The 14,021-nt window shown below is 33.9% G+C and overlaps 1 long non-coding RNA gene across 4 annotated transcripts in view; it reads left to right on the top strand.

The window, feature by feature from the left end:
* The window catches only part of LOC126649363 (uncharacterized), a 90,650-nt gene that overhangs the window by 58,890 nt on the left and 17,739 nt on the right, over nt 1-14,021 (top strand). For all 4 annotated transcript variants that reach the window (XR_007631025.1, XR_007631027.1, XR_007631028.1 and 1 more), the window contains 2 exons: nt 9,670-9,730; nt 13,053-13,220. This is a non-coding gene — a long non-coding RNA (uncharacterized LOC126649363). The remainder of the gene's footprint in view (nt 1-9,669; nt 9,731-13,052; nt 13,221-14,021) is intronic.

The following is a 14,021-nucleotide window of genomic DNA, read 5'->3' as shown; positions in this document are numbered from 1 at the left end:
TCAAATATCTTGTAAGACTGCTGCAGTTGTCAGTTATCATTAGAACACACTTTTTAAATGTTGATTTTCTCTAGAACACTTTTGTGCTGAAATTTAGCCCATAATAAATTTTTTTTTTTCTAGAGCTGTTTTGTACTTGGTAGTCAGCATGACTGTTCTTTGACCCAAAGAGTAGGTGAAACTTTTAAGAAAGATGATGGGGTGTGTTTTCTTTTGTTTTTCAACTCTTACCCTCTGCTATTACAGTTCTTATTTAGCAAAACTGCCATTGATTTGGTTGGAAGTTCAGCCTGAAATAAGGGCTGCACTGCTTGCCCCTTAAAAATTGCTGGTGTGGCTATTACAAATTGTGTGCTTGACTTTGTAAATTGTTTTGCAATTTACAACTTCATTACAATTAGAAACTGTAATGAAGTTGAAAAGATAGAAATGTACAGACTTCTCTGTTGAAGTGCTTCAGACGTGGAACTTCGTGTGGCCACTTTTACTGTTCCTGGTGTAGGTAAAACATTGAGGCTCTACAAACCTTGTTGACTGAATCATAATTTGAAAGCTGACAATGCATGCTTATTGCTCATCCAAAAGAAACTACAGATTACTTTGACAACTCATTTCTGCTTTGCTGAAGTACTTCTCTTGCTTTTCAAAGGCAACTTAAATAATTTTCCTGGAGGAGATATGTAGCTATAAATGCAATCCATACCTAGTTATTACAACAGATGTAAAATCAACCATTGTTTAAAACCCTGTGATATCTTAGGCATGACTGTTTTAAGTTTTGAAATCCTAAGCAACTGAATTTTCTGGATTTTGTTAGTTTAAACTAAATCCAGCCCTAACATTATTTTAAAATGAAGTCTATATACTATTAGATTTAAATAGATGTTAACTTTTATTATTACATCAGGCATTTAATGAAACATGTATATAAGAAGAATTTAAGACTGGCACACATGCACATCATTTTTCATTGTCTCTTGATAACATGGACTTGCAAGGCAAGGAAAAGAAAAGCAAATTATATGCAAATTCTTTAGGGAAAATAGTTAAAATATGCTAACTGGAATATTTAAATGCTTTTTTTTCCTCAAATGCAAACATATAATTAAGCAAGGTGTTTCCCCTCCCCCTTTTTTTATTTATTTATTTTTTTAAATTTCAACAGAAACCTAAGTAGAAATTTATGTAGACCTGTACATTTAAGCTTTGGGTGGGGGAATGAGAAATGTAATCAGAGTTCTTGTGAATGTTCAACTGCTGTATTGATGGCTTGTGTATCTACCTTGGTTTAGACTGCTATTTGCATACTAACATGAAAAAGGGCATGTATGAAGACGCTACTGCTCAATGAGTAGTGTGTTTGAATAAAACAGTGTTTCTAACTTTGTTAATTTTGAATTTATTTCAAACAGAGGGATATTCATGGTAAATTTTTTTCTGAGTTTGGGGCATTTTTTTTTCTTTCTGAAAACAATTGTTTTGTTATTATTCTAAATTTTTACAGCACTATTATGAAAAAATTAGTGCTTTTTATCAAAAGATACTACCGAGATAATCTACTCAAAGCAAGAAATCAGCAATATTTGTTTTTTAATTTGTGCAGTACTTAAAAATTTTAGTAATATGCAAGTACCTCGAAAGAGTTTACACCTTTCCTTTAACACAATAAATTTTAAAAACTTGCTTTTTGTTTCCTGTCAGTGTCCTATGGGGTTGTTGTTTGGGGTGGTTTTTTTGCTTGTTTTGAGGGTTTTATTGAGGTTGTTTGTTTGGGTTTTTTTATGCTTTCATGTCAAATATTTTCTTGATTTTATGTGTCCACTTCCTAGTTGACATGAAGAGCAATTTAAAGAAATGTTTTTTAAATTTCCCTTTCTCCCCACTGAAGGAAATAGGTTTAAGTATTCATATGAAAGTTAACATAAACATTTTGGAAGTATTGTGATTATGGACATGATTATGATCTTCCCAACTTTAGCTGATAACTTTCTACTTCAACATGGATGTAGTATCATATAAGTAATTTTTAGATTTAGACAGGAGTTCCAGTGGTTCTGATAAATGAAATAATTTGCTTTATAATTTCTGTATTCTTTTGGAGCAAAATTTTCTTTCAGTAGAATGGATAGATACTGTGGTCTTCTTAAGCATGTTATCACTTTAGTAATTCTGAAAGCACTTTACTTTCTCTTGTTGCAAGTTAGTCCATATTTTAGTCAAGTTCAAGAATTAGACAAGGAAGATGCTCCATCTGTTGTGAAACATTGCAATGACTCTTACAAGGAAGTTTTTTGCAGACAAAGTTTTCTTCTGATACTGTAACACTTATGTCAGTATTTTGCACAGGCAAAAAGAACTCCTGGTCAAAAGAATGGTTATGTACTGATTACCCTGTCCCTAAAACCAAAATGTTTTTTCCAGGCTCTCAGGAGAGGGGATAATGATGCTTTTAATGCCAAGCATGGGAGTTATAGAAGCAGCAGTCAAATCTGTACTTTTCTTCATCTGTGTTATCACCTAAAATCTAAAAATATTTTTTTATCTCCCAGTCAGTCAGTATTAGTCAGGGATTTTAGTTCTGTATGACCAGACTATTTTTTTAAACAAAATCTTTCATTCTTTGTATGTGGAAATAGTCTATATGATATACAAGTTTTATTAATATGTTCACTATCCTTCTTAAGGTCCCAAATTCGTGTCCTCCCTAATCAATTCAAGAGTAGAGAAAATATGGTTTGAAATAAACTCTCAGGAAAATGTTTGTCTTTCTCTCTAGAATTACCAGGTTTAAAATCTGGATCTTCGTCTAGGTTTGGGGTGTAACTAGGAGATTCTTGAATTAGCAGTCAGAAAATAATTCTTTCCAGGGTATAGTACTGCTAGACTGTGTTCTGTTTTGACACCAGCAACTCTTCTGTTTTCATTAAGGCTTTGATCCCAGCTCTATCATCATAATTACAGTGAATTTGGCTGTGAATATTGAGCGTTTACTTCAGAAATTGATATTTTTGTGAAACTGCGTAAGAAGCTAAGGGAAATATAAAATACAAGAATGTTCATGGGTTATCTCTTAAATTTATTGTCCTTGGTTATTTTTTTTTCCATTTAGATATACAAACTTCTTGCATTTTGGTGTGCAGTACTTAATTTGTCAGCCTCACAGCCTTCTGATCTGAAAATGAATTTGAAATGCTGTTCAGGGTTTTTTTGTTTTATTTTTTCAGAGGAATATAACTTATGTTGCTGACCCACTTTCCATTATTAAAAACCTGAACAGAATTTGTCATTGAGGTAGGAATTAATGAAGGCTAACACTAGAGGGCAATTCAAAGCAACAGCTTACTCCAGAACAGTTTCGGGTGCCTGTGGCCCTGAGCTGAAAAAGAGGGAGCCTGTGGAGATTTTCCCAGGGTCTCCCCAGGCAAAAGCTGGTCTTTGTGATTACCCTCCTAAATCGTTTATTTAACTCATTTTTCATATCTTGGAGTGCTCCACTGAATAAGGAGGAAGTTAAACTGGTTCTTATGCTTTGCTGAATTACAAGTTAAGAAACATCTTCCAGAGAGTCTTACCTCACTCACTCATGCCACTGTCAAAAAGGCATAACTTATTCAGTGGTGGGTTTTGTTCGTTTGGAATTTGCTGTCATGTGCTACAGCAAACCCTTTGAAAAATACTAGGGTTTGCAGGGTAAGATAACATTGCACAGAAATTTAAATGTCTTTTGTTAAATGCTAAGGAAAATGGAATACATGCTGAGTAAAATGTTTTCTTACAAAATACTGTAAAGTTATTCAAATTAATAAGGCAGTATGAATAATTAATTCCATATCAATAAGAAAAAATAAACCACCTGACAACCAGGATAAGGCATCAGATGGGTACTTTGTGTCCATAATTTTATTAAAGAAAATATATTATATTGAATGTAACAAAAAAAAATTTAGTTGAAGATGAGTAATCAGGTGCTGTATTTAATATTTAACCAAGTAGGAGGGATCATCTGTGTGTATTGTGCACAATTTAAACAATTTATATAACAGTGCATTACATAATAAATTACAGTTTTCACAGTTGCAATGTTCATTATAGATTTACAGAACATCTTGAATACTTGTAAATAATAACCTGTAATGCAAATGATGATGTTATGGTTCTTGAAAAGGACTCAAGTATTCTTATTTTAGCAATGCAAATTTTCTCATTTTATTGAAATGTATGCACCCAGCCGTGTAAATGCTTGTGGCACAGTACAAATTTCAAAACAAAGAGCATTTTATAAGTGAGTGTGAGTTTATACCTGTCCCTTTATCTCATTTTATGTGGATGAATATAATATGTTATTATATATTTTATGTGTACTTATATATGAAAAATCTGTGATTAAAATAGCATGTTTGTTCCTACACTCTGTCAGTTTGTCACGTTCTATTATCTTTGCATTCTTTTGCACAACTTACTATAAATGTCCTGAACTTGCTTTAACTGCTTTCAAGGCTTTTTTTATAAAGAATACTTACTTAAAATTTGTGGCACTCTGGCAGTGCCACAATCAATAGAAAAACTACAATTCATTGTTTCAGTAAATGTTTACACCTATTTTCTGCAGGTCTGCTCAGCAACTCCAGTGCAAACTGAAAATGTGTAATCTGCTGGCAATGATGTGCCCAACCTTAATTGATGCTGGAGCCTCTGAAAGAGAGATTGTGTCATCACACAGTATATATAGTCCAACAATGACTGACCTTGATCGATCTGTGAAAGGAGAAAATAGCTTTCTTGGTTCTTAATTTGCAAAATGCACAACAGGAAAAAAAAAAAAGGAGCATGTGAAATTTAACCCACAGAAGTTCTTAGGTTCTCTGGTGTTTCGGGGAGACTTGGTTTTGCTGGGGAGATGGGTTTGAGGGATTAGTTGACAATCATGCACAGTGATAAAGAGGTCTTAATCACACACATGAACTCCTGGTTTTGAGAACGTATTTCTACCAAATCCGTCTGATTCTAGGTGATTAAAGCAAGCGTACATGTAAGCTTTTAAGGAACTGAATCCTTAGTCTTTTGCAGGTAAGACACTACCAATTTAAGAATAAGCATTTTCATGCCAACAGGACTTGTCTTTTTTTTTTTTTTTTCTTTTACCAGCTTGGTTTTTGGCCCTAAATCAAAGAAATAAGTTCTGTCTTTAACATTAAAGCTGTCTTCAGAGTTTTGTTTATTTTAACAAAGCAAGAACAAATGTGTAAGTACCGGCAATGTGCAGACCAATATTGCAATACTGGTCTATTCTGTCTTTAAGCAGGTGGTTTCATGTGGCAGGCTGGAAGAGAGACTTTTTTTCTTCCAGCTTTTGACAAAAAGATGACGCATATGACTCAGAATTAGAAGGGGAAATCTGCCAGTTTGCATCAGTTCCTTAACTTGTGGGCTGCTATTCACCACAAGGAAAATCGGTATTCTCGCACCAGTGCTTCTTGAGAGATGAGGAGTAATCCTTTCCTTCAGAAAGTGTAGGATGATTAGAGTAGGCCTTTCATATGTTACACTAGGCTTTTCCTATATTAAGATAATTTTCACTTGTATTAAATTTTTAGAAAGAAAAAAGCACAGATTTTCTTCAATGCTACATTTAATAATTAATACAGGAATCAGATATTCTAACAATGCAGATTAAAAGCAAAGGAATCTGTTACATAAAACTTCTCGTTTGTTGGCACTGAAACTCATCTGTTTTACATCTCCACAGTAAATAGGTAAGGTTTTTTTTTTATATTTTTTAACTTAATTCCACATATCTGAATCTCCAGTTTGAGCTTCTAAATAAGTTAGTAGGACTGAAAAAAATAAAAATAGTAACTTTGAAGGCAGAAGCCCTCTGTTTTGAAGGGGAAAATAATTATTTGAAGTCTGAGTTTTCAAAATGTTTTGCTTTAGACCTGCTAAAAAAGATAATGCAGAACTTAGTGATAATTCCAATTATTCTTTCATATGGGTTTGGATTATGATGGAAAGATACTTCTTGCAATATTGATACTTGCTCAAGGAATGTACTGACAAGTATACTCTTACTTAAAAAAAAGTCAGATGCTAATTTTCAGAGATTAATATTGTCTTTTTGGTTGTTGGATATTTATTAGACAGTTTGATAGGGCTAAGAATGCGACTTTAGTTTGGGGGCTTTTCTCTTTTTAGCTATTTGTGTGTTTTAAATATTTTTTAAATTTGTGGATTATAAGTCTTTTTTCTTAATATACTCTAGTTAATTCAGCATGGTTTTACTTGAAGATTGTTAGTGAAATATTGAAAATCTAGCTTAATATAAAACTGTAAGAAGCACCCAGCATCCTTATCCTTTTTCTTTTTTCCCCAATGGATAAAGTTCCTTTAATCTGAAAGAACTGTTGTTGTTTTGAAAAAGCATATCCAAAGTGAAGTTCATTTTCTAGTTGGAAAAATTAAATTCACTGCTTATCAAGCTGTGTCAGCCTCAGAAAGCACCATTTTATTTTGTATTAGCTCAGTTCTGTGAGTAGTGATTCTCATTGATGGGAAATAGGGAACCAAACCATGAATGTTTTTGAAAGAGTGTATACAGATATGGGTGTTAAATGGTATCTGTTAATATTTGTATTATTCTATTCATATTTCATGGGGAGGTGGGGAAAAGATTGCTGCTCCTGCCTATTTCCTCAGCTACCATCGAATAAACAATAATCTAAGTAAATAATATGACTAGGAATCTGTACCCCAAAGGTGTTAAAGACACTTGAAACTTCTGCTGAAGTGACTAATTAAATAATGCAGTTGTATAAATACAACTAACAACTGGAAAAGTTATAGAAGTTATTGGGAGGTTCTTCTGCTGTTAACTAGGGGATTCCCCTTAACAGTTAAATTGATTTTGTCTAACAGGTCAGCCTCACCTTTCAAAAGTCATACTGTTGTCTGGCATTTCATAGAAGTCATGTAGGGATGATGTTAAGAAAAAGACAAATTTACTGTCTGAGTCAGAAGGCAGGCTTACAAAAAAGCAACTCTTTCAGGACACGAAAAGCTCTTTGTTCTGTGGCCTTGGTCTTTTTGTGCTTTGACCCTTATTTTATAGCATTGTCACTCTGACCCTAAATCTTTGAAAGCGGACATGTAGCAAATTTAGCCCTTTACCAGTGGGGTTTCATTCTGAGCTATGGGCCTGGTTTTTATCTTTAAGCATTATAGTCCCATACAATACTGAGATGTAACAAAATCTAAATTAAAGATTTGTGGTTTGGCGGAGTATAAATAGTTATTATTTGCATATAAGGCCAATTTTAAAAAAAATATATTGCTCCATTACCATCCTATAATTTATTGCTATTTACCAATTTCAGATAAGGCAGCAATTAGGTAGGCAGTCTAGTTAACACTGACGAATGTATTTTCCACTTTCCCCGAAATACTTTGGAAATTGATCCTGTGCACAGACCACCAGGGTTCCTGCAAAATCTACTTGAATAATCTGTTGAGGACAAGAAATGCTTTGCAGTACATTATGGAGTTAGAAGATTTAAACATGACCATCTTTCATAAAAGACAGTGACAGCTTAGGAGAGCACAGAATTTTGCACTAGGCCTGTGACTGCTTCCTGGGCTAAATCAGCAAGTCATCTGGGAATTTAATAAAACTAATTTTTTTTTTTTTTAAGAAAGCTTGAAATTAATACAAAACTAATAGCTGATATAATTTTAATGTTTTTTTAAAGAATCTAATATGTTTAAGAGGAGAACCTGTTTCCCTTTTTCAATAACTTCATATTTTTAGATGGTTTGTATTGTACAGTTATTGTTGTTTGGAGAAGGATTGTTACATTTTCTCTTTTACCAGCAATGATTCTATATACTTCAGGTTTTGTAAATTTGAACTATAATAGGATACCTTTTCTGAAGGTAATAGTCTAAGGATATGTTTATTGGAGACCATGAAAAACACATATCTTGGTTTTGGGGGGTTTTTTTGTTTTGATTTGTTTTCTTTTTTTTTTTTCATCTGAAGAGGTGCTAGAAATTTTTTTCAAATACTAATACAGAAACTGAAGATATATTTAAAGAGTGATCTGGCTTTCTTTCTGGTAGATCTACTATATGTAGTTTTAATATTTTTTGTGGTAAAATTGAGGGCTAAGTAACATTTTAATTACTAGTGTGATGAAATATAAAACTTACTTTGTAGAACTTAGAAAATAGCTTCTTCGTTTTTCTTAATTTTGTATGTGTCCTTTCAAGCAGAAAGAATGCTGGTACAGATTGAAAGTGTTCACACAGTTTTCTTCCTGTGTGCTTGCCAAAGGTGCAGGGAAGACAGATTTTTAAAAGTTGTGTGCTAGCTATACCAGTACAGCAAGAGGGATCTGGAAAGCTTTTATGAAATGTAACTTTTACAAACTCTGTTAGAACTTGGAGATTGATACACTTTACAAGTTTCCTTTAAAGTATTTCATAGAGCAATCTAGTAAATGCATCAGCATCTGACAAAACGCTTTTTAGAAGCCAGGAAAAGAGGTGGGAGGGGTTAGTCTTATACAATTTTATTTTTAAGCTAGAATTTATTCTAAAATATACTTATAATATACCAAAATATACATTAATAGTTTTTGTGTGCTATATCAGCTTCCTGTAGTTCTGCTTTTTTTTTTTTTTTTAACCAACCAGCTATAAAAATTGACATACTGTACTTGTTCAACTCAGAACTGACTACCTTTAGTTTCTTGCCTTGCACTGCATTCTCTTTGCTCTTCATCACTCCAATAGAAGCATCAATATTGCAGAACCAAGTGACTGTCTTCACTTTGGTTTGGTTTCCTGACTGCAATGGGGGGAGGAGAGTGCACTTCATACAAACAAATGCGAGCCAGCCTAGTCTTAGGACTAGGAGTCTTAGATTAAGTAAAAAGGGTGTAAGGCAGGATTTGATGCTGAGAGTCCTTAACTGCACTTCTAAGTTTCCAGGTATTTTTATACTTCTGAATTTCTCAATGGTTTTACTTCCTGGTTTTTATTTTTAGCTGGCTTTGTTATTTCATGTTTATCTTACGCAGTAGTTCTCCAGCTAGTCTAAATCTGTTTGTTCGTGATCCTTGGAGAGATGGCTGGACACATGATATAGATTCTCCAAATTTAGTAGCAGTAAATTTCAGTAATCAGTAGTCATCTGCCTCACTTTCATTATTAATACTTTATATTGCAAACAATGTAGTTCTCCTGGGCTTTTGCCATGATTATATGGGGGATATGTTTGATATCATCAGGAAATAGTTAACAGAGAATCTTTTTCTTTTTTCTTTTTTTTTTTTGTCCAAGTTTGTACCAACCAACAAAATCAGTGTTAGCTATCTCTGTTTAAATATATATCTTTGTGTTCAGAAGATCATCTAAAGCATTAATTGTGATTTTTTTTAAATACAACTTTGTAATAGTCTTAGAAATATTCAACTACTTGGTAGAAGATATAGAGAGTGTATAAGCTTGGTCCTGAGTGTTCCTTTTTGAGATGAAGTGAGGCAAATTTATTGCTGGATTACCGTCACTTAATTACGAACAAATAAAAAAACCCCACCAACAAAAAAAACAACCAAAAAAACCCCCACATACAACCCTAGCAAAGAATTTATTTCTTTTTTTTTTTTTTTTTAGAACTACAGTCTTAAACATGAATTCAGAATTTCACTGTTACTTCAGGAGAGGAACAATCAAGGTATATAGTTTATTCTCTTAATTTTTCTTTCTTTGACTACAAAGTAACCTCAATTAAGTTGAGCGAATTAACTGAATATGCCTGAAGCTAATAATAATAATAATGTAATAGTAGCCAAAAGTACACTGATACCTTTAAAGTAATGTTTTGAAATATTTCGATTTAATCTTTTCTCCTTTTAAAAAGTACATGTATATCACTTTGAAGGCTGCTAACACTACGAATTAGGAAGAAAAGATGGTTCCTTAGCAAAACAACAAGGAGACAGGAGTAAAAATATATAGTTCTAAATCTAACATGAGAATGAGCAAGAGTTGTAAACTCTGCTGTGTTTGCAGTATTGAGTAAGCATATGACAAATATAAAATAAAATGAAACTATTATTTAAACTGGAAGGGAGGGGTGTAAATAGTGTATTAGAAAGATACAACTACATACACTTTTAGATCTTACAGTCTTAAATTTTGAGAATGGAACTGTTCAGATTTCTTGATTGTGAAGAGTAAGATCTCTAATTCTGTCTTTTGCCCAGATTAATTTAATAAAAAATCAAAAGCATTTCCAGCAAGAGTTGAACTGTCAGTGTGTTTATTCATATTGAGTGCTGTATTAGTGTCACTGAACTGCGAGAGGAAAGCTTGGCAAATTCACCAGCAGTTGTCCAAAAAGCTACACTGCAAAATGTCCTGTCTAACACGAGTAACTTACTCTCTGCATGGAACACACAGAGCAGGACACACTTGTCAAAGATGCTTGGCTTCATGCTGTGCCATCTCAGTGTAAACCCTGTCTCATTTCTAGTTTAAACTTAGGTAAACTGGGAAAACTGAGATACAGAGATGTAATTTCTAGTGTCAGTGTTATGAAGGAGACTAGCACTACTGGACAAATAATATGATGCTTTAGACTGTGCAACACCAAGAGTCTTTCATGTTCAGATTTCTAATTTCAAACTGAAATAAGATTGGGAAAGGGTCAAAATAAAAAGTGAAGCAATAGCCTTGCTTTCATAGTGAATCTGTGTGGCTTTGCATTAATGAGTAAGTAACAAAAGCAGTGGAATATAGTTGTGTGCAAATGGTGTTAAACACTACCAGTGAGGAAAATGTTTTGGCCAAGAAGTATCAGGAGAGTGTTTTTATTGTATAAGCAAAAGAGGTGAGGTAAATTTTCAGTCTTATGTCATGTTGGGCATTTGAGACAACATACAGTATTTAATACAAAGGCCTTTATATGTTTTAATCCAAATCACTGACCTCTCTGTCAGATTGCAGGCCTAGTAGTAGCTTTTTGGATATAATATGTTATACAGAGATTTAAGAAGCTTATTAGTAGTTATAGTAGCATTTAAAGAGCTTATTAGTAGCTACAGAAGCCAGAAATTCACTTGTAGCTGGTTTTCATAGTGTCAGAAAGAGATTGAGATTGGCTTGGTGTTGTCATAAACTCTTTAATGTAAACAACAAAAACTGAAAATTATATTTTATGTTGGGCTTGGTCTTTGATAAATCAAATAAGAAATACTGAAATCAAGGAAAAGCTCCTTCCTTGGGAACACTCGAGTTGTTAAAAAAAGCACAAGCACACACACACTTTTTTTTTGTCCTCTTTTTTTCTTTTTTTTTTTTTTTTAACAGTTTCTGTTGTTTTTCCAAATGGCATTCCTGACTTCTGTGTAGGTGTGGAGAGCCTGCCCCTATGGAATTTCAGTTGTGCATCTTCAAAATCCTTCTTTAGCAGAGCTCTTGCTTTCAGGGGTTTGATCTAATGGAGCTGCCTGCATACATGATTCCCAGCTTTCACTGGTCTTCTTTGTCTGTCTGTCTCTCATCCACAGACCTCCATCTTAAGACACAAGGGTGGAGGTAGGAGAAGCACTCTCAATACCATGACTGTATTAGCTTTATGACCAAAACATACACAGCTTTGTGCAGATACTCCTGGATTTCAGTAGATTTCTAGCTTAGCTGCCAGTATACTTCTTATCTTAGACTTCCTCCTTTCATCCTTTTTGTGCTCCTCAACCACTTTTCTCACATATACTGCCTTCAATTTTATGTGAAAATTTTCTTATTTTCCTTATAGATAAAGTGTATTTTAATAGCAGTGTAGAAAATATATAGTCGTGTTAGATTTTTACTTGGTTGGTTGGTTGGTTTGGTGGCATTTTGTAGTAAAGTTAAAAAACAAACAAACAAACAAACAAAACCCACCCCCCAAAACCCTAAAAGAACCCCTCCAACCTAGAATCCTGTAATTCATGTAAGGTTTTGTGTTCATGTTTTGTCATCATCATCATGGCTAGGCTTCGCGAACGAAGATTTGAAAGGGCTCCACCCACGCTTGCTACAAGCGCGCTGATGGCTAAAAAGGCCAATGCGAGATAGACAAGTCCGGTTGCAGAAGGTCATGTTTTGTATGGGTGGGTGGAATTACCTGCATGTTTTCTTACTAATGTACTTACTGTAGAAAATACTATAATAGTTCTGCCAAATCTTCATTTTATGGTGAGTACAGTTTAATTTTAGAGGGATTTACTTATCCAACAGAAAAAAAACCCTCCATGCTTAAGCTAGAAGCTGAAAACAAATAGGCAATTGAAAGAACAGCATCTAGTTAAACACACAGTTTGCAAATGAAGAATTTGGCCTGAATGCACAAATGAGAAACATACTTCCAAAGGTATTGAATGTTGCAGCTGTCACATTTAAATAATTTTCTTTCAATCTTTTAAGGTAAATCTACAAGTACAAAGCAGTATTTTCTCTTGCTGGAGAACATTTTTCATATTCTTTTCCCATAAAAGTTGAAATAAATCTCTTACTTCTAGCTAGCATGTTTGCTCACATCTATCTTTACTTTCCAAATTATCTATATGTGGTGGAGATTTTGTCTTTACCTCTTCCTTTCTTGGCTTATGCCTAGCACAGTTTCTTCATGGGGGAGACCAACTGTCACAGCATTTACAGTTAGATTTATTTTGACTTTGCACTCTGGTTTTAAATCACCATGGTACTGAGTAAGTTGGGCCTTAATTCAATCTAGTTAGCCTGTTTTATCTGTCTGATTTAAATATCAAATAGGTAGTAAGTGGGGGGAGGGGAGGAAGTGTAAGTGTAAATATAGCTGCAGGTGTAAAAAATATACTGGAAATGGCTCTTTTATACAGTTCCTAAAGTTAGCATTCCTACCTGGATAGCTATATAAAAACAGTCTTGCTGCAGCTACCTGTAAGTTTACACTGGCACTCTCACTCCAATTGGCACAGTTGTGGCCATGCACTCCTCTAACAGATATTAATTATCCTGCTGTATTATTGCAGGAGCAAAAATAAAAAAGGAGAGAAGAAAAACTCACTAATCTTTCCCCCATGTGGCCTGCCAAACCTTTTTTGTGCTTACGGATAGCCCTGTTAATTTGCAGAAGTTGTTTATCATGAACTGACTAGAAGGCTTATTGCAGTGAAGTGGAGTGCTTGGGTCCATGCTGAGTAAGTAGCTTTTGTCTTAATAGATTGGTATAAAAACTTTAAAGAAAGCATAATTCATGTTATCTAGGGAACCAGTAGAAGTATTGCACACCCTTAAATCTCTGGCATACTTTAGCCTAAGAAAATGATACCTGGCAGGCATGTGAACTCCAAGTCTCTTGCTTACTTCTTCAAGTAAAAGTAGCATGGTCATTCTAGACCTCGGGACCAATGAACCCCTGCTCCTAATAAGAGATAAGTTACTATTCTTGCTAACAATCTGTTGTGGATTTTTTTAAATGTATTTTTCCCCTAAAATTAATTAAGAAGCACTTGTAAATCTGTCCAAAAATTGCAGTAAGAGTAAATGGCAGAGGTAACAAATGTCTTGAGGACTGATACAGTAGTTGATAGAAGCTAATTTTGAAATTGTCTCTTATTCTGTTATATATATGAAAGTTGTTGGGGTTTTTGTTTCACATCCATCTCCAGATGACCAAAAGTTAGATTAGAAAATAACTCAGACTTTTTTGGGGGGTTTTTTGTGAGGTAAACATCTGTATAATCTTTAGTTCCTCTAATCAGACACACAATTGTCCAGTTACTGGTTCATGTCCCATTAAGGTATTATGCACGTTGGCAGTAAAGTCTAGAGGACTGTAAATAAACAGCCAACTTGGCAATGGACAGATGTTTTATAAACATTTTGCAGTTTATTAATACAGCTGATGTTACTACATGGAAGCTAACATTCAATAAGAAAATTCTGCATTAAGCTCTCAGTGTGTTTCTATTTCCTTGAAGCATGGTAGACACCTTGGC

Source organism: Myiozetetes cayanensis, unplaced genomic scaffold, assembly GCF_022539395.1.
Source record: "Myiozetetes cayanensis isolate MyiCay16 unplaced genomic scaffold, myiCay2020 scf5-8, whole genome shotgun sequence".
Lineage (NCBI taxonomy): Eukaryota > Metazoa > Chordata > Aves > Passeriformes > Tyrannidae > Myiozetetes > Myiozetetes cayanensis.
This window is presented reverse-complemented; position numbering and strand designations above follow the sequence as displayed.